Source organism: Ovis canadensis, chromosome 2 (genome assembly GCF_042477335.2).
Source record: "Ovis canadensis isolate MfBH-ARS-UI-01 breed Bighorn chromosome 2, ARS-UI_OviCan_v2, whole genome shotgun sequence".
NCBI classification, from domain to species: Eukaryota; Metazoa; Chordata; class Mammalia; order Artiodactyla; family Bovidae; genus Ovis; species Ovis canadensis.
The window spans coordinates 223,289,580-223,311,278 of NC_091246.1; the positions used below are offsets into that span (position 1 = coordinate 223,289,580).

At 43.2% G+C, this 21,699-nt stretch overlaps 1 pseudogene; it reads right to left on the minus strand.

The window, feature by feature from the left end:
• Positions 1–17,124: 17,124 nt before the first annotated feature.
• Positions 17,125–17,479, minus strand: LOC138434720 (small ribosomal subunit protein uS10 pseudogene; annotated as a pseudogene).
• Between the last annotated feature and the right edge of the window lie 4,220 nt (positions 17,480–21,699).

A 21,699-nucleotide genomic window follows, 5' to 3' on the forward strand; every position in this document is an offset into this window, starting at 1 on the left:
CCTTTGGAAGTTGTCAACGACCGATTGATAGGATCATCGAAGCTGATCCTCTTACATCTACACGAGAAGTTGCCAAGAACTCAATGTCAACCATTTTAAGGTCATTCAGCATTTGAAGCAAATTGGAAAGGTGAAAAAGCTCAGTAAGTGGGTGCCTCATGAGCAGACCAAATCTCTTATTCTATGCAACAACAAACCATTTTGCAGTTGGATTGTGATGTGCAATGAAAAGCAGATTTTATATGACAATTAGTGAAGACCAGTTCAGTGGTTGGACCAAGGAGAAGCATCAAAGCAGTTCCCAAAGCCAAACTTGCACCAAAAAAGGTCCTGGTCAGTGGTAATCTGCTGTCCATCCAATCCACAACAGCTTTCTGATTCCTGGCAAAATCATTATACCTGAGAAGTATGCTCAGCAAATCGATGACATGCACAGAAAATTGCAATGCCTGCAGCCAGCATCAGTCAACAGAAAGGGCCCAATTCTTCTCCACAGCAAATCCCAACCACACATCACATAGCCAACACTTTAAAATTTGAATGAATTGGGCTACAGATGCCATATTCATGCGACTGCCTACTTCCCGTGCCCAGATACTTCTTCAAGCATCTCGACAACTTTTTTGCGGGGAAAATGCTTTCACAAGCAGCAGGAGGCAGAAAATGCTTTCCAAAATTTGTCAAACCCTGAAACATGTATTTTTATGCTACAAAAAGAAACGAACTTATTTCTCATTGGCAAAAATGTGTTAATTGTAATGGTTTATATTTTGATTAATAAAGATATAGTTGAGCCTAGTTATAATGATTTTAAAATCACAGTCTGAAACCACAATTACTTTTTCACCAACCTAAATATTTAATTATGACAGATTCATGTTGCTGTACAGCAGAAACCAACACAACATTGTAAAGCAATTTTCCTCCAATTGTAATTTTTTTTTTTAATTATTGGAAGGAACTCAACTGTTCATCAATAAGAAACTAGTTAAACAAGCCAGAGTCCATTCAGAAAATAATGTTTATTTAGTTCAAAAGGAACAAAGTATATCTTTGTACATAGCTATGAAATGACCTCCAGGATATTTTATTAAGTGAAAACATCAAGATATAGAAAAGTGTGCTTAGATGAAAGCATCTATATATAGATAGATGAAACTATAAAAATATATAATTATATATAATAATATTTAAATATATTAAGAAGGTGAGTATACATTTATACATAGAAATATCTGTGATAATATTTTTAAATAATCAGTTATCTATGGGGGAGGGAAGACTTGGGGTGAAGGTGGTAGGAATGGAAGCTAGATTTATTTGAATATTTGTAGATTTGACTTTGAAACCACAAATGTTTTGCTTAATTATAAAACAAAATTTAAATTTAGAAATCAATCCCTGAAACTTTTTAACATGAAATGGGAAAATGAGCCTGACTCTGTGTCCAGTAGGTGAGGAGCCCTACTCACACGTCACAGTGAGGAGCCCTTTTGAGTGTCATCAGGCAGAGGAATCCCCTGAGGGTGCATGGGAGCCAGCCAGCCCGGTTCTCACAAGCTGTGCACATCTCTCCCCAGATCTGCATTCAGTGGCATCAAACAGTCACCATGGATGTATTTGCACCACATGCTACACTGTACTTAGTCACTCAGTCATGTCCAACTGTGTGCCCCATGGACTGTACCCACCAGTCTCCTCTGTCCATGGAATTTTCCAGGAAACAATACTGGAGTGGGTTGCCATTTCCTACTCCAGGGAATATCCCCAATCCAGGGATTGAACCCACACCTCTTGAGCCTTCGACATTGGCAGGCAGATTCTTTATCACTGCTGCCACCTGGGAAGCTCTCTTTGCACCATGGAAGTCAGCAAATGCTATAAATCAGGCTTTTGCTTATTTTGATTTTGTTGTCTTGTTTCTTTGTCTTCAGAATATGATTACTGAACATTTACCAGCGTATCACTGAATTCAACTGTACCTACAAAAACAATTACAAAATAAACTCACCACAGATTAGTTTCACTAATCATAGTGTTTGTAGTAGTGTTGGTATTTTATTCTGAGATTGTCCTGTGTGTAGTACAGGATAAACAAATAAGTGATTATGTTGCTATTGTTAAGAACTGGGATTTTGGAGAGTGAGAGAAAGAAGGCACAAATATAAGAGATGAAGTAAAAACCGTTAGTACTGAATTTCAGTTGAAATATCAGTGTGGACACATAATGAATTTTATTTTTATCTAACATCATCATTGGAGTGGAATCAGCAAAATCCAAACTGTGGAAACTCTAGGACAAACCACAATTTCTTCAACAAAAATCATAAGACAACAACAAAATCACAAGAACAATAAAAAGAAATGGAGGAGGGTATCTGTTGATTAAAAGAGATATTTAGCCAATCTCATGGCAGGAACTATTTTAGATCCTGATTCATTACGAAAGAAAGAAAAGAGAATGCATCCCTAGGATATTAATTAAGGAAACATAAATATTGACTGAATACAGATGTTATTAAGGAATTTATCTTCTGTGTGATTACTGTGCATTATTTTGTGTGTTATAATTATGTTTTAAGAGCATAGTCTTTGTCTTTTAGAAATACATTCGAAAGTATTTACATATGAAGTTGCATTCTGCATGCCTAGGATTTGCTTCAGAATAATCAGGGGTAGGAATAACGAGAAGAGTTATAGAAAAGCAAGGTTGATCATAAACTGACGCTTGCTGAGTTTAGTAATAGTTAACAGAACGTTAACATATTAATTGTCTGATTTTGTATTTGTTGGAAATATTGCTTCAAGTGCTTTCAGAAATATTAAGCTCCTATACTCCTAGGTCTCCTAGATTTTGTCTTTCCCGAGTTTCTTTAAAAATATAAGCATTCTTTTATTGAGATAAGTTTCTGTGGGTGTGTTTTTACTGTCATCATCTACTAAAAATTCTAATTGCCTCATATGTGGGTCTCAACTTAACAAAATTCGCATATCACCAAACATAGATGTAAAACCATGTTGAATTTGGGAAAACAATTCAACTCAATAGAGTCCATTTATAGACCAAAAGACCTTGACAGCTGTTAATGGAATGCTTAATTAGGAACCACAAACACTTTCCAAACAATAAGCAATCAGAACTTCTTACAAAGTCACACACCTTTAAGGGTTATTGCTGCTGTATAACATTACATAGGCCCACAGAGAAAGATTCTTAAAAACATCTGGAATCCAAGAACATCTGCTACAGGTGAGCAAACAGAGGCTCCATAAAGCCACAGAACAGACAAAACAAGCTGATTGACCTGAGGGGCACTTTTATGAATAGCCCTTTAGTAAGAGGCATAGACAACACTTCTACCCACGGTGCACTTCTCAAGAAAATGGAACCACACAGAAGTACAAAGAGGAATCAGCCAAAACCATCTCCATTTGCTTTTGGTATGAAATAACCTTTCCCAGTTCAGACAGACAGCAAATATTGAACAAGGAAAGAAGAGGAGCAGGTGCAGAATTTGGGCCATCACTAAGGATTCCTTGCACCATTTTAGTCATTTAGTGGGACATTTAGGTCAATGACCTTCACACACAGATAGTGCTTTTGATGATTATAAAAAGTAGAAGGTATTTAGAGAAGAGATCCATCCCCGGCCCCTGGCCCCAGAGTTCCACCCAAATACAAAATCCACTCTCCATGGTAAGTCAGTGGTGAGAAACCTCGGCCATCAGCCAAGGTAAGTAATTCAAGTAAACCTTCAAAGTGACCTGAGGCAGACTTAGGTGAGAACCCACAAGGTATTGACTTTTGGAACTCCTGACTGGTGTTCTGCAAGCTTCAAGTCACGAAAGGAGCAGTTTTCTGGGTGACTTCAAGCCAGTGTCCCTGCAGATATGTTTAGTGGGTGTCAGAACCACCTTGAAGTGACGCTGAATACAGACCCTGTAAATCGAATGGCAAGCATGGCTAAGGAACCTCCATTTTAACAAGCCCTCTGAGTGGCTTTTCATGACCATTAAAATTTGAGAACCATTATATTAGACCAGGTTTGATCAGTGAATGTTATTCCAGAGAGCAAAATGCCCAAGAGCAGAAGCAAAGTTTCATCACTTTTCCTTTATGAAAGCGACGCCATTTTTAATCACATATCTCAGAGCCATAAAATTCGGTGGGAGGGTGGGAGTAAGGTTTGGGGGTTATTCAGGGACAGAGATTCTCCCTGATTCTCTGTCCTGTAGATAGACTTCTTGTCATTCTGCTCTTTGAGTCATCCAGGTTAAGAGTTCATTTTCATCGCAGGACATTCTGACCAACCATTTGTATTAATTTTCTATGGTAGAGAGTATATTCAAACAAGTATTCAAATATCCAAGAGGGCTTTCATGTTGTTTAGTATGGACAGACTTGAACCCTAGCTCAGATTAGTGAGAACTAGCAATAATCTGGAGCAGGACATGAGTTCCACTCCTCAGCTGTGTGGCTTTAGATGGGTCACCTAACCTTTCTGAGTACGTTCTTTATGTTTAAATTGAGAGCAAGGGAAATGTTTACCAAGATGTTATGAGGATTAAGTGAGCACTGTGTGGAAAGCCTTTTGAAATTTACTGAACATCAATTGGGATTTCCCAGGTGGCGCTGGTGATAAATAACCTGCCTTCCAATGCAGGAAGCATAAAAGACACAAATTCAATGCCTAGGTTGGGAAGATCCCCTGCAGGAGGGCATGGCAAACCCCTCCAGTATTTTTTCCTGGAGAATCCCCTGGACAGAGGAGCCTGATGGCCTACAATTCATAGGGTTGCACAGAGTCAGACACAACTGAAGCGACTTAACATGCACACACAAATATCAATTGAGCATAAACTGTTATAATTATCCATTCATCTGACAGGATTCAGCCATGTAACTAATACAAATCATCTCATACCTGAAGACTCTGCTGGTAGATACTGGGCTATTGTCATTCAAATAAATCAACTGTAGTACCTACATGACTGTGATAGGCAGGGAGGGATCCTCCCTCCAAAGAGGGATTTTGGAAAGGAAAATAGAAAGAATTATTGAGCTGGGAGAGGGACAAATTGAATGTTACATTTGCTCAGTACATCCCATGGGAAGAACAGTCAATACAGAACAATCAGCCCCCCAAAATTACTTATCCTCAGGATGCAGAATCCTGTGGAAAACTCTGGGTCAAGATCTCTACTTGTAGAGACCATAAGGATCCAACTTTTAACTCAGCAAGTGACCAGAAGAAGAGAGGGTATTTTTCTCCTTAGCTCAGGGATTTAAAAGAAGGCACTCTCTTCTCATCAGTTCTCAATCAGCAGGCTTTTCTTGACTTTTCAAAAACTGCCTTGTACAGTTGACCCTTAAACAGTGCAGGAGTTGCTGCTCCTTCTCAAAGTCAAAAGTCTGAACTTACAGTCATCTCTACACTTGCTTCCTCCATATCCCCTGTCTGCATCAGTGGCTTCAAACAACCTGAGAACTGTACATACTATGGCACATATTTATGGGGAAAAATCCATGTATAAGTGGACCCAAGCAATCCAAACCCTTGTTCTTCAAATGTCAACTCTGTTTCAATCAGGAACCCGTCTCTGTCGCTGATGTGACTTTCCTCCAGGTCTCCATTAGAAAGTGGATATAACAGAGCAGGGTAGACTCAGACAGGTCTCCTTGGTTCACTACAGTGCCTGGACCTCCCCTTTCCCCAAATCCTTTCCCAGCCTCTCCTTCTCCCTCTTCTCAAAGTCCTATATTCTGAATTTCTGCATGCAAAGAGCAAAAGCTGATAAATCGCCAATACGATTTTCATTTAGTTTACTGTGTTACTCCTCTTAGCTCTGTGTATGATTTAAAAGAGGAAGCCAAAATAAGGTACAGATCTTCCTTGACTTACAATGGGTTCATGTCAGCTAAACCCTTCATAAGTAGAAAAGATCGTAAATTGAAAGCACCGTCAATACACCTAACCTACCAAACCTCCTAGCTTAGCCTAGCCTAGCTTAAACATGCTCAGAACAATTATACTTGCCTACAGTTGGACAGAATCATTGAACAAAAAGCCAACTTTATAATAAAGTGCTGAATATCTCATGTAATTTATTGAATACTGTACTTAAAGTAAAAACCAGAATGCCTGAATGGATGCAGGATGGTTCTAAGTGTATTGGTTGCTTACCCTGATGATCACGGGGCTGACTGGGAGCTGAGTGGTAGCTGCAGCAGCTACCCTGCTTAGCATCACAAGGTGGTACCACATTGGTGGTACCACATAACCAAGGTGGCTAACCCTGGAAAGTGTCAAAATTCAGAATTTGAAGTCTGCTCTCTACCGAATGAGTCATGCTTTTACACCACTATAAAATAGAAAACGTCAAACTATCATAAGTCAAGGACCATCTGTATTCCCCATCATGGGATTTAAGGAGGGGATGTCCAGGGATGGGGGAAGGGGAGAGATGGTCCCCAATCACATGAGTTAGTATTCTCAGACCCCAGAACTCAGAGGCGTGCTGTTCCAGTCTCACTCCATGGCCATGCATGGCGCTCAGTATGCCCGCCATTCTATCCAGCCAGGCACGGCTCCGTCACTGTCGACCTCTGGTCATTTCTTCTTTCAGAAAGAGCCCACTCTCACCATCTACTCTGGAGCCTTCCCATCTCTGCCCCGTCCCCTAACCGTTTCCTGATGAAGAATTCACTTTTGGCTTCCTAAAATTACTAACAGTGACATAAACACATTTGGCTTGGTGCAGGGAAGGGAAGCACTGAAAACATAAGTCCTTACTCAGGGACTATGGCCAAATTTTCCTACTCCCTAAGAATTTCTCTAATTCCCATATCTTTTTTAAGACTTGACTCAAATCTCATCTTCTCATGGGGTCTACCCAGAGCAGTCTTACTGAAAACCACGCCTGTTCCTCACGCCTTCCCCACACTCCCGATTTCTCTTTCCTTTCTGCCATAACATTTACCAATATTCAGAACACAGCAAAATCTACTTGCATGTTTTGTATTCTGTTCACCTCTTTCTTTTCCCAATGGCCCTGAGCTTTACGTGGTTTAGTTACTAAGTTGTGTTCAATTCTTGTAGACCCAATGGCAAGTAGCCTACCAGGCCCACGGGATTTCCCGGGAAAGAATACTGGAGTGGGTTGCCATTTCCTGCTTCAGGAGATCTTCCCAACCCAGGGATCGAACCCAGGTCTCCTACATTGCAGGCAGTCTCCTGCATTTCAGGTGGATTCTTTCCTGGCTGAGCCACCAGGGAAGCCCATAGCTTTATGAAGGCAGGAATACTTCTTTTGTTCATCAGTGTATGCCAAGTGTGCCTGACACACAGGAGGCGCTCAATAAATGCTTGCAATTAATACTAATAATCTAATAATACACATGTGTGCTCAGTTGTGTCCAACTCTTTGCAACCCCATGGACTATAGCCAACCAGGCTCTCTGCTGATAGGATTTTTCAGGCAAGAATGCTGGAGTGGGTTGCCATTTCCTCTTCCAGGGAATCTTCCAAACTCAGGGATCGAACCCATATCTCCAGCATCTCCTGCATCATCAGAACAATTCTTTGTCACTGAATTACAGTTGACCTGTGAAAAGCACAGGTTTGAACTGTGCGGGTTTACATATACACAGATTTTATTTAATAGTAAATACTATAGTACTACACCATCTATGGTGTATGGATGTGAGAGTTGGACTATAAAGAAACCTGAGTGCCAAAGAATTGATGCTTTTGAACTGTGGTGTTGGAGAAGACTCTTGAGAGTCCCTTGGACTGCAAGGAGACCCAACCAGTCCACCCTAAGCAGATCAGTACTGGGTGTTCTTTGGAAGGAGTGATGTTGAGCTGAAACTCCAATACTCTGGCCACCTGATGCGAAGAGCTGATTCACTGGAAAAGACCCTGATCCTAGGAAACATTGAGGGCAGGAGGAGAGGGGGACGACAGAGGATGAGATGGTTGGATGGCATCACCAACTCAATGGACATGGGTTTGGGTAGACTTCGGGAGTTGTTGATGGACAGGGAGGCCTGGCGTGCTGCAGTTCATGGGATCACAAAGAGTCAGACATGACTGAGGAACTGAACTGAACTGAATGCCATCTATGGCTGGATGAATCTATAGATATGAAACCTTGGATATGGAGGGGTGACTACAGATTATACATGGATCTTTGACTGTGTGTAGTGTTGATGACCCAACCTTGGTGTTGTTTAAGTGTCAACTATAACGATAAAATTTAGGTTGCTAATAATAATAATGGTTGTATGTTATTGATGGGGCTTCCCTGGTAGCTCAGACTGTAAAGAATCTGCCTGCAATGCAGGAGTCCTGGGTTTGATCCTTGAGTTGGGAAGATCCTCTGAAGAATGGATTGGCTTCCCACTACACTATTCTTTCCTGGAGAATTCCATGGAGAGAGAAGCCTAGCACAGTCCATGGGGTCCCAATGGATAATAAGTAATCTTAAAAGCACAGCTATAAACTGGAGAGCTGAAGGGGCAGGGAGGACCACCCTGTGCTGGGCACTGCACAGATTTTCTTGTTATTGTTTAGTCTGACTAAAGTTGTGTCTGAATCTTTGCAGCTTCCTTGTCTTTCACTGTCTTTGGGAGTTTGCTCAAACTCATGTCCATTCAGTCAGTGATGCCATCCAAGCATCTCATCCTTAGTCACCCCTTTCACCTCCTGCCTTCAGTCTTTCCCAGCCTCAGGGTCTTTTCCAATGAGTTGGTTCTTCCATCATGTGGCCAAAGTATTGGAGCTTTAGCTTCAGCATCAGTGTTTTCAATAAATATTGAGGGTTGATTTCTTTTAGGACTGCATGGATATCCATGTTTACTAATACAGAGCTCCCCATACCCACAGAATTTCTAAAACAAAGACCTTTAACTGACAAGACATAACCTTAACAGTCAGTCTTTTTTTTTTTTTTTAACAGTCAGTCTTAAAGTTTCGTCTGAGTGGTAGCAAACTAACATACCTCCTCCCTAACCCCCTGGAAATCTCTACAGGAATAAAGACATACTTCCCCAGTATGCTCCCCTCCACCACTGCACTCTCAGTTCATTAAGAAAACCTTCAAGGTGTTCAGAAACTCAGGCAGTTCTTGGTCAGGAAGCCCTGGGGAGCTGCTGTCTGCTCACCGAGGGCCCTGCAGCAGTCCTGGATGCCACTGGCAAGTCCATCACCACCTGCCATAACGTAAATAAATCCACTGTGGTCTGGACGATTAAAACTGCATTAAAAACAATATATATGGGCAAATGGAGCCCATGAGACAAGAGCAGGGTTGCTGGAAAATTCACTGGCTCAGAACAAGGGACTGGGTTTGGCTGTTACATCTTACCAGGCCTTCGTCAGCCCCAATCATTCAAATCCTACTTGTCTCCTAAAATCTAAAAAGGCAACCTCAGCACTTAGGATCCTCCCTCCTTCTGAGATAGAAGGCAGCCTCTCCTGAAAAAAACTCTGGAAGAGCACACACTCAATCGTCAACAACAGTCGCCCCTGAGACAAGAGCTCCCAGGAGAAGCTTAGGGGCTGACTTTTTTATTTTTAACTTTTTATTTTGTACTGGGGAAGGGATAGGCTTCCCACTCCAGTATTCTGACCTCGAGAATTCCAGGGACTGTATAGTCCATGGGGACGCAACGAGTTGGACATGGCTGAGCAACTTTCCCTTTCACTTTCTTTTTATAGCCGATTAACAAACAATGTTGTAATAGTTTCAAGTGAACAGCTAAGAGACTCAGCCATACATATACATGGATCCATTCTCCCCCAAAACCCATTCCCATCCAGGCTGCCACATAACACTGAACAGAATTCTCTGTGCTGTAGAGTAGGTCCATGTTGCTTATCCATTTTCAATACAGCAGTGTGTACCTGTCTATTCCAAACCCCCTAACTAGCCCTTCCCCCTCCCCCAACCATAAGCTTGTTCTCAAGTCTGTTTTATAAGTTCATTTGTATCATTTCTTTTTAGGTTCCATGTATAAGGGATGTCATATAATATTCCACAGAAGGATTGCTTTTAAACTCATGTATTTCTGAATTTTACAAAGGTGTCAAAATAAGTAAATATTAGGGTGGAGGCAGCAGCAGTGAGTATGAGGATTAATGGAGCAAGTCTGTATTACTTCTGTAATTTAAAAAAATCAATCGCAAGTCTCTTTTTTTAGGAGTTCTATATGATAGGATAAAAGTGGACAGAGGTGCCATGACTATATGGAAATTCTCAGTGAGAGGCGGCTCCAGCCTGCTCCGGTGGTTAGCATGGAAAATACAAATCTCATCCACTGGGGGACCCTGGAGCCGCGTCATCCCAGGAACCAGCGTCTCACCTCTCAGATGGAGCTGCACACCTGGGATTCTCCTGTGTGTCTTTAGCCTCAACGAACCCTGTCCCCATCCACTCTTCAAACAATTCTACCCCAGAAGGCAGCCTGCTGTGTCCTCTGCCAGTCAGCCTGCCCAAGAGCAGGGCAACTCCCAGTCTATCTCAAATGATCCTTTGTTTGCAGGACACCCAGATCTGCTGAACACACTGGTTTAAGTCCTCAAGTCTTGTTCCAACGGAATATAGCAAAGCAATTTATGAGAAGTCGCGTCTGGAGGCAACAGGAAAATGTGGGTCATAGAAGCAGCCTCCTCCAGGGGCTGGCTGTGGCATGGAACTAGACGTCTGCCCTGGGGGCAGGCGGGGGACGGGGCCGGGCTACCTGGGCTCCACAGAACCACAGCAGCCCCATTCACAAAGCCACACCCCGCGGCCCAGACCCTCCGTGCTGAGGGCACCTTTTCCAAAGTGTGGCAACTCAGACATGTAACCAGAAGGAGTCTGCATTTCCCTGTGGTCAGTGTCTGTGACTGAGAAGGAGGCGAGGCTGGCATTGCACAATGACCTCCAGAACTGGAGGCGACTATGAGGTGGAGTCAACGGGGGATTTCAAACTGGGCTCCACAGAGGCCCAGGGGTCAGAGCAGATATCTCAGGGGACAAGGGTGAAGCCGAGGGGTGCTCTGGGCTGCCTGGTTTGGCTTCATCGAGAGCTGATCACTATTTTACCTGTTTTCTATCTGACTGCTCCCCTGTAAATGCCAGCCTGTCTTGTGGTCCAGCCTCAGCATGGAGTCATGTTCAGAGAAACAACTGTCCATCAAAATATATATATAATCCAAAGCAATCTAAAATCTCTACTCAGCCTCTAAAGAAAAGGCCAAAGGGGCAAATACATTCTTAACGAACACCAAGATGCGTTTAAAATCCATTATTCCTTATCTCTGCCATATTCAATATCCTCACCATCCTCAACATAGATAACAGCTGCTTTCTGAAATCTTACTGTCTTTCCTAGTCCTAAAGCCAGGCCAAAACCTCTCCACGACACGCAGCGTGCGTGGTTCACCCACGTCTCCCCTCGCTCGTGCGGCTCAGTTCACCACTCCGCATCTCAGCTTAGCCTCCAGCTCCACTGGCTTCCACTTGGGGTTTTTCCCCTCTTGCCCTATACAGGAAAGCCCAGACACTAGAGCAATAAGTATGAATCCTTCTTCCTTAAAAGGCAGGGGAAATGGAGACAGACTATGAATTACAATACAGTGTGGTTTTTTGTTGGTTTGTTTTTTTCCTTTTTTGTTTCTAGGCCCCACAGAAAAATTCATTTTTAAAAGGATGCCACTGATCTTGTCCATTCTACATGGAGCCTCTGGGACAAAACTCTAACAGGTAAGCACTCGCCTGCATACATTCAGTGACAAGGAGTTTATTACTTCACAAAGCAATATGCACAATTTGGGAGTTTTTATTTATGGAAGGCCTTCCTTAGCCAGATTTTTGGCAGGGTTTGAGGTCTGGCCAAAGGTCTTTCTGCTTCAAAATATTTCTCCCCGTCAACCAGCAGAAATGTCACCAGTCTAAAGTTCCCGCATTGACTTCCCAAAGACTGGGTAAATATAAATATATTCCCTAAAACAGGTAAAACCTTCAGTCGCTGACACCAACCTCATTCTCTGAACTCAGTTCTCAATTTAGCTAACCAGGCAAGCAGCCATGCCCTGAGGCATTATGTGAAGCGTGAAGAAGGAAAAGATTCCAAAGTGTGAGGTGGCCAGGAGGCAAAGCCCAGAGAGAACACAGCACAGTGGAGGAGGGCCTGGAGCAGTGGGAAAGGAGTGATCAGAGATAGGCCATGTGGGAGACCCCAGCCCGAGCCCCAGCCCCCAGAGCAAAGGCCTGACCCACCAGAGACGACCACCCAAGAAGCCTTGAGCTCTCATTATCAGGCGACACTACAGATCCAGGTGTACTTTTTTATTCTTTAATTTTTATACAATTTTGAGAGGTTATTTTCTAGCTATAGCTATTTTATTGTGTATATTCCTCACATTGTACAATATATCTCTGAGCCTATTTTACGTGCCATAGTTTGTACCTGCCCCTCCCCCAACCTTTTATTACCCCCCACCACCACCACTGGTAACTAGCAGTTGGCTCTCCATATCTGAGTCTACTTCATTTTGTTATATTCACTAGTTTGTTGTATTTTCTTAGGCTCCATATGTAAATGGTATCATGTCATATGTGCCTTTCTCTGTCTGACTTATTTCACTAAGGTTAATACCCTCCATTGTGCTGCAAGAGGCAATGTTTCATTTCTTTTTAGGACTGTGCAGTATTCCATTGTGTAATACGTACCACATCTTCCTTCTTCACTCATGTGTTGACTGATACTTAGGGTGCTCCCACATCTCGGTAATTGTAAATCACACTGCTATGAACACTGGGGTGTGCGGATCTTTTGGAACTGATGTTTTGGTTTGGTTTGTTTTGTTTTGTTTTGCTTTGCTTTTTGGCTAGGGTATATACCCAGGAGTGGAATTACTGGGTCATATGGTAGCTCTGGACTTCCCAGGCGGCGCTAGTGGTAAAGAACCCACTTGCTAATGCAGGAGATATAAGAGATGCAGGCTCGATCCCTGGGTCGGGAAGATCTCCTGGAAGAGGGCATGGCAGTCCACTCCAGTATACTAACCTGGATAATCCCACGGACAGAGGATCCTGGCAGGCCACAGTGCACGGGGTCACGAAGAGCTGGACACAACTGGAGCGACCTAGCGCACACATGCACGATAGTTCAGCGTCACTTTTCTGAGAAACCTCCGTCGTGGGTTCCACCACGGCTGCACCAGGTGCACTTTCGAGTGAAGAGCTTCCTGCGGGCACGTCCTCAGCAAATGCTTCAGCTAACGCACCAACCCTTGTCTCTTCTCCTCTAACAACCCCACCTGCCGCCTCCTCACCTGCTTCCAAACACCGCCCCACCCTGTTATGCCTGGTCTGTCTCCCGCCCCCACCAGCTGCACCTCCTGGTGGGCTCCAGGGCCTTGTCCTGACCCAGGCAGACTATGTCCATGCCCAGCACTCTGGCTCTCTTGAGGCTTTCCCCTTGACCAGCCTTCATCCCCTCCCACCGGTCTCTAATTGTCCCTCATCACTAGACCTCTTGTCCCCAGGCTCCGACAAACTTTAGCTCCGGAGTAGCTTGCCCAGGGATACCTTCTCAGCCGAACATCACCAAACCCCACTGTTGCGTCCTTTCATCCCCAGGGTTCCCTAAATGTGTTCACTGAGTGAGTGAGTAAGTGAATTATGAATAAACGAGAAAAAATATGAGAATAAATGAGTGCATGAATAAATGAGTGAATCGTTGAGTGCTTTACAAAATCGCACAGGGGATGCTGTAAAAACTACCAAATAGAGGTTCCCTTGAGTGACACGTGTTCAACAGTGGCAACAGCAACAACAGAAAATGTCTAATGAGGTTAATGCCCATTATGTAGCCATCCCTGGAGCCCTATCTGACTCAAGAACTATAGACATTCACTATTTTTGTCCAGTTGGCATCCATTCTCTTTCTTCTGATTTTCCTCGGGGATGGACAGTCAAGGCAAGGGCTTCTCTGTGGCACCATGACCAAGAGATGAGCTGATGGTCCAGTTTGACTGTCCAGGTTCTCCCCGCTTGCACTGAGTGACCCAAGACTGGAAATATTTGGAGCAAATTCCTGCAGAAGTCTGTACCCTGTAGAGACTGGCCAGTTGTTTAAAAGCCCAGGTGGCATCATGTGCCCTGGATCAAACAAGGATCTACCACTTATTATCCATGTGTCTTTCGTTTAGAGTTACTTAACTCCCCACTGCCTCAGTTTCCTCTTCTGTATAAAAGCAATATGCAATGCCCATAGTGGTCTACTTAGGTGAAAATATAGAATCAAACTCACAAGACAGCCATAGGCTCTATACTTAGCATCGGTTTACTCAGAACCATATCAGATGTTTTTCTTCAGCCCAGGAGCCCTGACAATAATCCACACAGAGAGTTTCAAGTACAAGGAGCCAACAACTACTCCAGGCAGGAATTTCGCTGGCTTAAAAATATTATGACCTCCCCTTTGGAAGCTAGTATTTCCTGTAACAATTCCTTAGGCATAGCTTACAAGTCTCCACAGAGAGACATGCCAGTTGTGAGAATTCAGAGAAACTCAAAACGAGAGCTTCCTAACAGGTACACACAGTTCTCCCAGTCTGGGGGCCATTTACCAATCAGGGGTCATTTTTACCTGAAGTGATGCTGCCTGGCATTAGGTTTGACACAAATCATTGTATCTGGTCTTCAGAGTGGCAGTTAAGCAAAGGTCAGATTGTCACATTGTGTGGGAATTTGGTTTTCTGAAAACTTTAACCCAAACAATAATAACAGTACCCACCTTACAGCATTGTAGGGAGGGTCAGATGAATTAGTACATGTCTGGGGCTTAATAAGGGCTGGAACATAATAAGCTCTCAAAAAAAAAATGCTTCTATTACTGTAGATTTGGGTATCTGCTTGAGTTTCTCTCTTTTCTAAAACATGATTATTCCATTTTTTTCTTCTTTTAGACAGCAGTAATCCTTCCAGTAAGCTAACATTTTGCCTCAGTTGATCAGCGTAACTTTCTACTGTGATCAACTCTGGTTACCCCAGAGAAACCAGACGAAAATGAGCCTGTCTGAACCAGGTGGTCTAATGTGATCTGACTCTCAGGCCCTCTCCTGAGTGCCAGATTTATAAAATGACCACATGAGGGACTTCCCTGGTCATGCCGTAGCTACGACTCCAAGCTCCCAATGCAGGGGGGCCAGTTTCTATTCCTGGTCAGGGAAGTAGATCCCACATCCCGGAACTAAGAGTTTACACGGCGCAGCTAAAGATCCTGCATGTGACAACAAAGATCGAAGATTTGCATGTCACAACCAAGAGCCGGTGCAGCCGTGTGTGTGCGTGTGTGTGTGTGTGTGTGTGTGCGCGCGCAGTCTGAAAAAATAAAAAAGACTGCATGAGAGCCTGAAGCATCCAATGTCCTGCTGGTCCAAAGAGACACAGAACCAGAGCATAAGGCGCCTTTGTCATCAAGGATGAGAAAGGCAGAAGTGCCTTACTGGGCTTCCCTCCCTCTGAGGTTTCAGGACAATGTGTTTCTTAGTGACTTGGAGGCAGGATGTTATCAGAGAGCACAAGTCTCAAGAGAGAGTCCCTCTGGGCGGGTGAGTTGTTGGAGCAGCTCGCTAAGGAGCAGGAAGTGAAAACTCAGGTAAGGGAGCCCAAGATGCTCCCCCTGGTGTCCTTCGGGCAAAGCAAAAACCTCAGTCCAGGGAGAAGTCTGTCACAGTAAACCTGTCCCCAGAGGAGACACAACACAAACGCCAGGTCCATTACTTTCTCCGGCCACTCAGAGGACAGGAATGAACGAGTCAACAGACCTGTGACCCCTGTATGCACTAAGTAACCGAAGCAGCGTGACTCACTTGAAGGCATTCCTTCGGTCTCCTTTTTGCAGTCACGGTGTCTGGGTTTGGAACTGATAATTCCTCCCCTGGCCCCAGCATCCCCACGTCCCTTGCCTTCGACACCCAGTGTCAGGCCTGGCTTCCATCTTCCTGCCTCTGACCCTCTGACTCAAACAGGGCGAGAAACCACTGTAGCTTTCCTGCGCTGGTCAGGTTGGTGACAGTAAATGTATTTCTCATTAAAGCAAGTTTTCATGCCTGCTCTCTGAGTCTAAGGAACGTTGCCTGAGAAGATGACCTATTTAGAAAAGGTGAGAGGACAAAACGATGTAGAAAACCAGCATGTGTCTTAATACAGGCTGAGCCTCCACCACCATCTTTCCCTTCAGAAAGTCAACCAGAGGCAGCCCACCTGTGCAGCCCACGTGTTGGGCTCAAACTTCTTTATTGTCACACTGTCCTTCCTGGTAGAGACTGGTGCTTCACAAGGGCCACACGTTTTCGTCACACAGTTGTCTTTCAGTGTCCACAGAGTATTGGTTTCTAGACCCCTGGGCATGTACCAAAATCCATGGATGCTCAAGTTTCGTATATAAAATGGCATAGTATTCGCATATAATCTCCACTACACTTTAAATCAGCTCTAGATTACTTATAATACCTAACACAATATAAATGTTATTTAAATAGTTCTAGAAAATACAATGTAAATGCTATGTAAACAGTTGCAAATACACAGCAAATTCAAGTTTTGCTTTTGGCAACTTTCTGGCATTTTTTCCCAGGTATTTATATATATGGGTCACTTTGGCCTAGATGGTAAAGAATTTGCCTGCAACGCTGGAGACCCAGGGTCCATCCCTGGGTCAAGAAAATCCCCTGGAAAAGGGAATGGCAACCAACTCCAGTATCTGAAGAATCCAACGGACAGAGGAGAGGAGCCTGATGGGCTACAGTCAGTCCACGGGGTCAAAAAGAGTCAGACATGACTGAGTGACTAGCACTTTGACTTTCACATTTAATAAACACAATGTATTTACTGTATTTGTATTTATTTAACATGTAATAAATACAATGCAAATGCTAAGTAAACAGTTGCAAGTACACAAAAAATTGGAGTTTTACTTTGGGGAACATGGAAAACATTCCAGAAAGTTCCCCAAAGTAAAACTCAAATTTGTTGTGTACTTGCAACTGTTTACTTAGCATTTGCATTGTATATATATATTTTTTTATTTTAACGGCTGATTCTCAACTTATTAAAAAGGTTGATTTAGGCATCAGCAATTGTGGCTTCCACCTCCTCTTGGCTCAGTACTGATGGAAGTGATCTGCTTGACAATCTCAGCAGGACTGTGCAGGCCCATGAGACACTTGTGGATCCTCACCTGGAATCGATCCCAAGTCTTAGAACCTTCACCACACGGAGTTTTCCCTGTAGTTATTCTCAGTCTTGGTAGGCATGGGAACAGGTCCTTTCACTTGGAGATTCCTTTCCTTTGCGCCTCTAATCAGGTCAGCACATACCTTCTCCAGAGATTTCACATTGCAGCTGGTGATGGTGATCTAATCTGGTGAATGGCCACCTCTGGCTTCACGGGAGTCTTGCTCTTATCTTTAAAGGCCATGAATGCTGTGGTTTCCTGACCAACTTGTTCCTCCACAAGAGCGAACAGCGGTGAGTCAGGAGCAGGGGCGGGTGGCCCAGCATTCCGCTGCAGCGGAAACCATGTTTTCCTCAAAGAGCTCCCAGATACTTTTGATCTGATTTGGTTGAATCTGTGGATACAGAACCCCCAGATACAGATTGCTATCTGTTCTGTTCAGTTCAGTTCAGTTCAGTTGCTCAGTCGTGTCCGACTCTTTGCGACCCCATGAATCTGTTCTATTATTTACCCATTAATATTGTATTCCAAAATTATCATCTACCCTTTTAAAACATAAATTCTTCCTTACCTTCTCCAAATTCAAAAGATTCATGCAGTCATGAGTTTTATGTACTGTTTTTATTATTTCCCTAACTAACACTTGAAGAATTCTCACTGTATATCAGGTCCCTCTCTAAATACTTTATCAATATTAGCTTATTGAATCTTCACAACAACCCTATGAGTTAGAAGCTACTATTATTCCCATTTTACAGATGAGGAAATTGAGGCTTAGACTGATGAGCAGGAAATCCCAGGAGTTAGTAGAACTGGGACTGGAGTCCAGGTGGAAGGGCTCTAGAACTTGAGTTTCACCTGAGTTTAAGTTAACTCCTATGCAATTCTGCTATATCCTTTTTTAATACAAAAATTTTAAGCTATTAAAAAGTTTCCATTTTAATTCATATACTGTCTCAAATCATCGCATAGACCACTCAGTTTTACATCGACACTTGGAGAAATACCAGCTGAGTGTAAAAGAATTCTGGATTCAGAGATGACTTGATTTCAATTCCCTTTTCACTCCTTACTTGCTTTGTGGCCCTGAGTATACTTTCTGACCAGTGTAAGCCTCAGTATGCCCCCATGGGGACCTTAGATAGGAATTCCTACTTCTCTCACTGGTGGTTGTAGAGACCGGAGAAATCATGCCACTGCAAATGCTTTGGGAAACATTACGGCCGCGAGTCAACATCATCCCCTCTAATGATGAAGGAATGTTTAAAATTAAGGAAATGGTGCCCCTACTTTTTCACTACAAGCAGCCCCTGCTGGTTGAAAAATCTTTCAAATAAAAAAGTATATCCTTACGTTTCCTTTGTGCTGTAGAGGCTGTTGCTGCTGCTGCCGATCCAAAATAAATTACTTCATGAAGTAAGGTCTGTTTATATTATTCCACTACCCGATGACTTCCTGTGTATAACATTCAAATACGAGCATCTCAGCCAAAGGTCCATAAAGCCACTTCCCCCACACTTTACACTGCACCGTGCTAAACATCTGCTTTTCTTGGCCACCTGAGTTGATGAGTTTCACTTTGCACCATGGTGAGGTCCAGGTGTCAGGCGAGGACCCAGACATTTTCTTCCCTCATTGCCTCAAGCGGGGTCTGGTTTATAGTCCCATTTCCCCCACAAGAGCTGGTGATGAGGGAGACACTACAGCTGGGCGTCATTATCCTCAATCAACGGCTGTGACATTTTTTTGAAGGTAGCAGGCAGGGCTGAAGAAGGTTACATTCTCACATTTTCAGCCAGGTTGGAGCTGTGGCCATCTGGAAAGACGGATATGAGCATAAACTTCAGTGAGGGAACTTCAGTTTTTCCTTCTTTGGGAGTTCCTACAACTTAAAAATTCCTGGTATCCTCATCCTGGGTGGAATGTGTTTCCTAGATGCAACCTGCAAGAGTAGACAGGGGTCTCATCTCTGTTCCTTCTGCTCCTCCTCATGATCCATACGAAGTGAGATAAGGAAGGTGATGCTCATGGGGTGTTTTGATATCTTGGCAGGAACAGTTTTATGTGATGAATCAATGAAACCTGACATTACGGATGCCTTTGGGAGGGTCCGGGGGGGGGTCTCCTACCTGATTGCAACAACCCTTCAGTTTCAAAGGATTTGAGTCCTATGTCCATTCTCACTATGGGGAGCATGTCTCTGTATAACAGAGAGCTTCACCTGATAACTGATCACCATGAATGAGAGGCAAGATACATACAGAGGAAACATCTCCTAAATTCCACCTGGCTTGTCCCTGTGCCTCCATCTGCCAAACCGGAGCCTCCCAACATGCAAAAGCAGCAATTCTCTTACTGAAACAATCTGGCTTGTACCAGAGCTTATTTAAAAAATGATTCAAAATATGTTGCAGCTATACCAACACACTGATATCCCAGGCACAGCCCTTCACAGCATTTTATTTAATAACACAGGGACCTTCATGGTTTGATAACGTGTCAAAGGATGGTGGTACAAATGGAAAATGGACCAAGAGTACAAGCTTACATTCTCTCCTAAAAGAGATTCGTGTACAGGATTTGAGTCCTGTGTCCATTCTCACTACGGGGAGCACGTCTCTGTGTAACAGAGAGCTTCACCTGATGACTGATCACTGCCTGTCTGATGCAGCTCTGTCCTGCATACAGTCAGGTCCTGCAAAGAATTGTCCTCAATCTCCTCCATTGCCAGGAGAACAGATCATTTTTTTTTAATGGTCCTGGTTGACTATTAATAACTCTATTCATTTAACTGCATGGGATTTCTTCTTCAATTGTTCCTTTATTGCTGAGATAAATTAAAACTGGATTTTTGAAATTGGCTTCAAAAATGTGACCTGTCCAGGAAGTTCCCCAGTGGTGTCCAGTGGCTAAAACCCCATGATCCCAGTACAGGGGTCCCAGATTCAATACCTGGTCAGCAAACTAGATCCCATATGCTACAACTAAGATCTGGCACAGCCAAATAAATTTTTTTAAAAAACGAGTCTGTCTTTATATAGATACAGTGGAATACTACTCAGCCATTGAAAAGAATGAAATAATGCAGCAACATGGATGCAGCTAGAGATTGTCATACTAAGTGAAGCAAATCAGAAAGAGAAAGACAAATACCTTGTGACATAGCGCTTACATGAATCTAAAATATGACACAGGTTAACCTAGTATCTATGAAACAAAAACAGACCCACAGACATAGAGAATAGGCTTATAGTTGCTAAGAGGGAGGGAAGAGGGGAAGTGGGAGAGGGATGGGCGGGGAGTTTGGGGCCAGGAGATGCAAACTATTATTTGCATACAGAATGGATACACAAGAAGGTCCTACTGTATAGCACAGGGAACTATATCCAATCTCCTGCGATAAATCATAATGGAAAAGAATACTTTACAGAAGAATGTGTATAACTGAGTCACTTTGCTGCAGAGCAGAAATTAACATTGCAAATCAACTATACTTCAATTAAAAAATCTTTTTAAAATGTGAACTATCCTTCATATCACCCAATATCACTCATTTTTTCACTCCCCCCACACACTCCGTTTTTACTACTGTGGTTTATATTCCTAGAGAGCATCCTGTTCCTAAAACCTTCAGGCTTGAGATTCAATCCACCTTTATTTACAAGGGATTCTACTTCAGGTGCTATGTTAGATGTCTCCCTCATTTGATCCCCAAAGTTTTAAGATAAGCAGAATGTCCCCATTGCACAAGCAGGAAAACCCAGGCAGGTGGGGGAAACGGACCTTGCAGTGGTTGAGCCAAGACATACTTCCAGCTCTTCTCCAAGTCCCACACTCTGTTAAATAGAGAACTTCAGCTCCTCTTCCCTCTGCTCTGAGCTACTTCAACCAGCATCACGAGGTACTTACTCTCCTCTCTGTAAGAAGGGTTCTCTCTCTTTTCCATCCATGCTTAGAAGTTCAACCTCGCCGGGCTCCTCCAGGACCTGTCTTCCCTGTAGCTCATGTTTCCTCCTTTCCACTGACTCCTTCATCTCCTTTTTTATTGCAGTCAGATTCCTAAAAAAACCACATTGTTCGATTCCTACCTGCTGCTCACTCCCTGAAAATTACCCACCAGAAAGACAGTTTCACTTCACTGCTGGTCTTTTCCTTTATTTTTTACCATGTTCTGATTCCTTCCAGATTTCAGCCAGACAAGCATATGCTGATCTGTGTGCCAAGAGGCGATATATCCAGATATACACTCTTATCCACAAATTATTTAAAGCAGCTTACTCAATATTTTTCCAGGTCTTTTGTTTCCCTTTTAATTGTTAAACTATTCAAGCTACCTCGAAGTAAGAATTAGGTCCTCTTGCTTCCAGTAGTGAGCACAGGACATGCAGGCAATCAAATCAGAATTAAATAAGAACTAGATTTCAAACCACTTTTACAAAACAAAATCAAATACACTTGTTCTC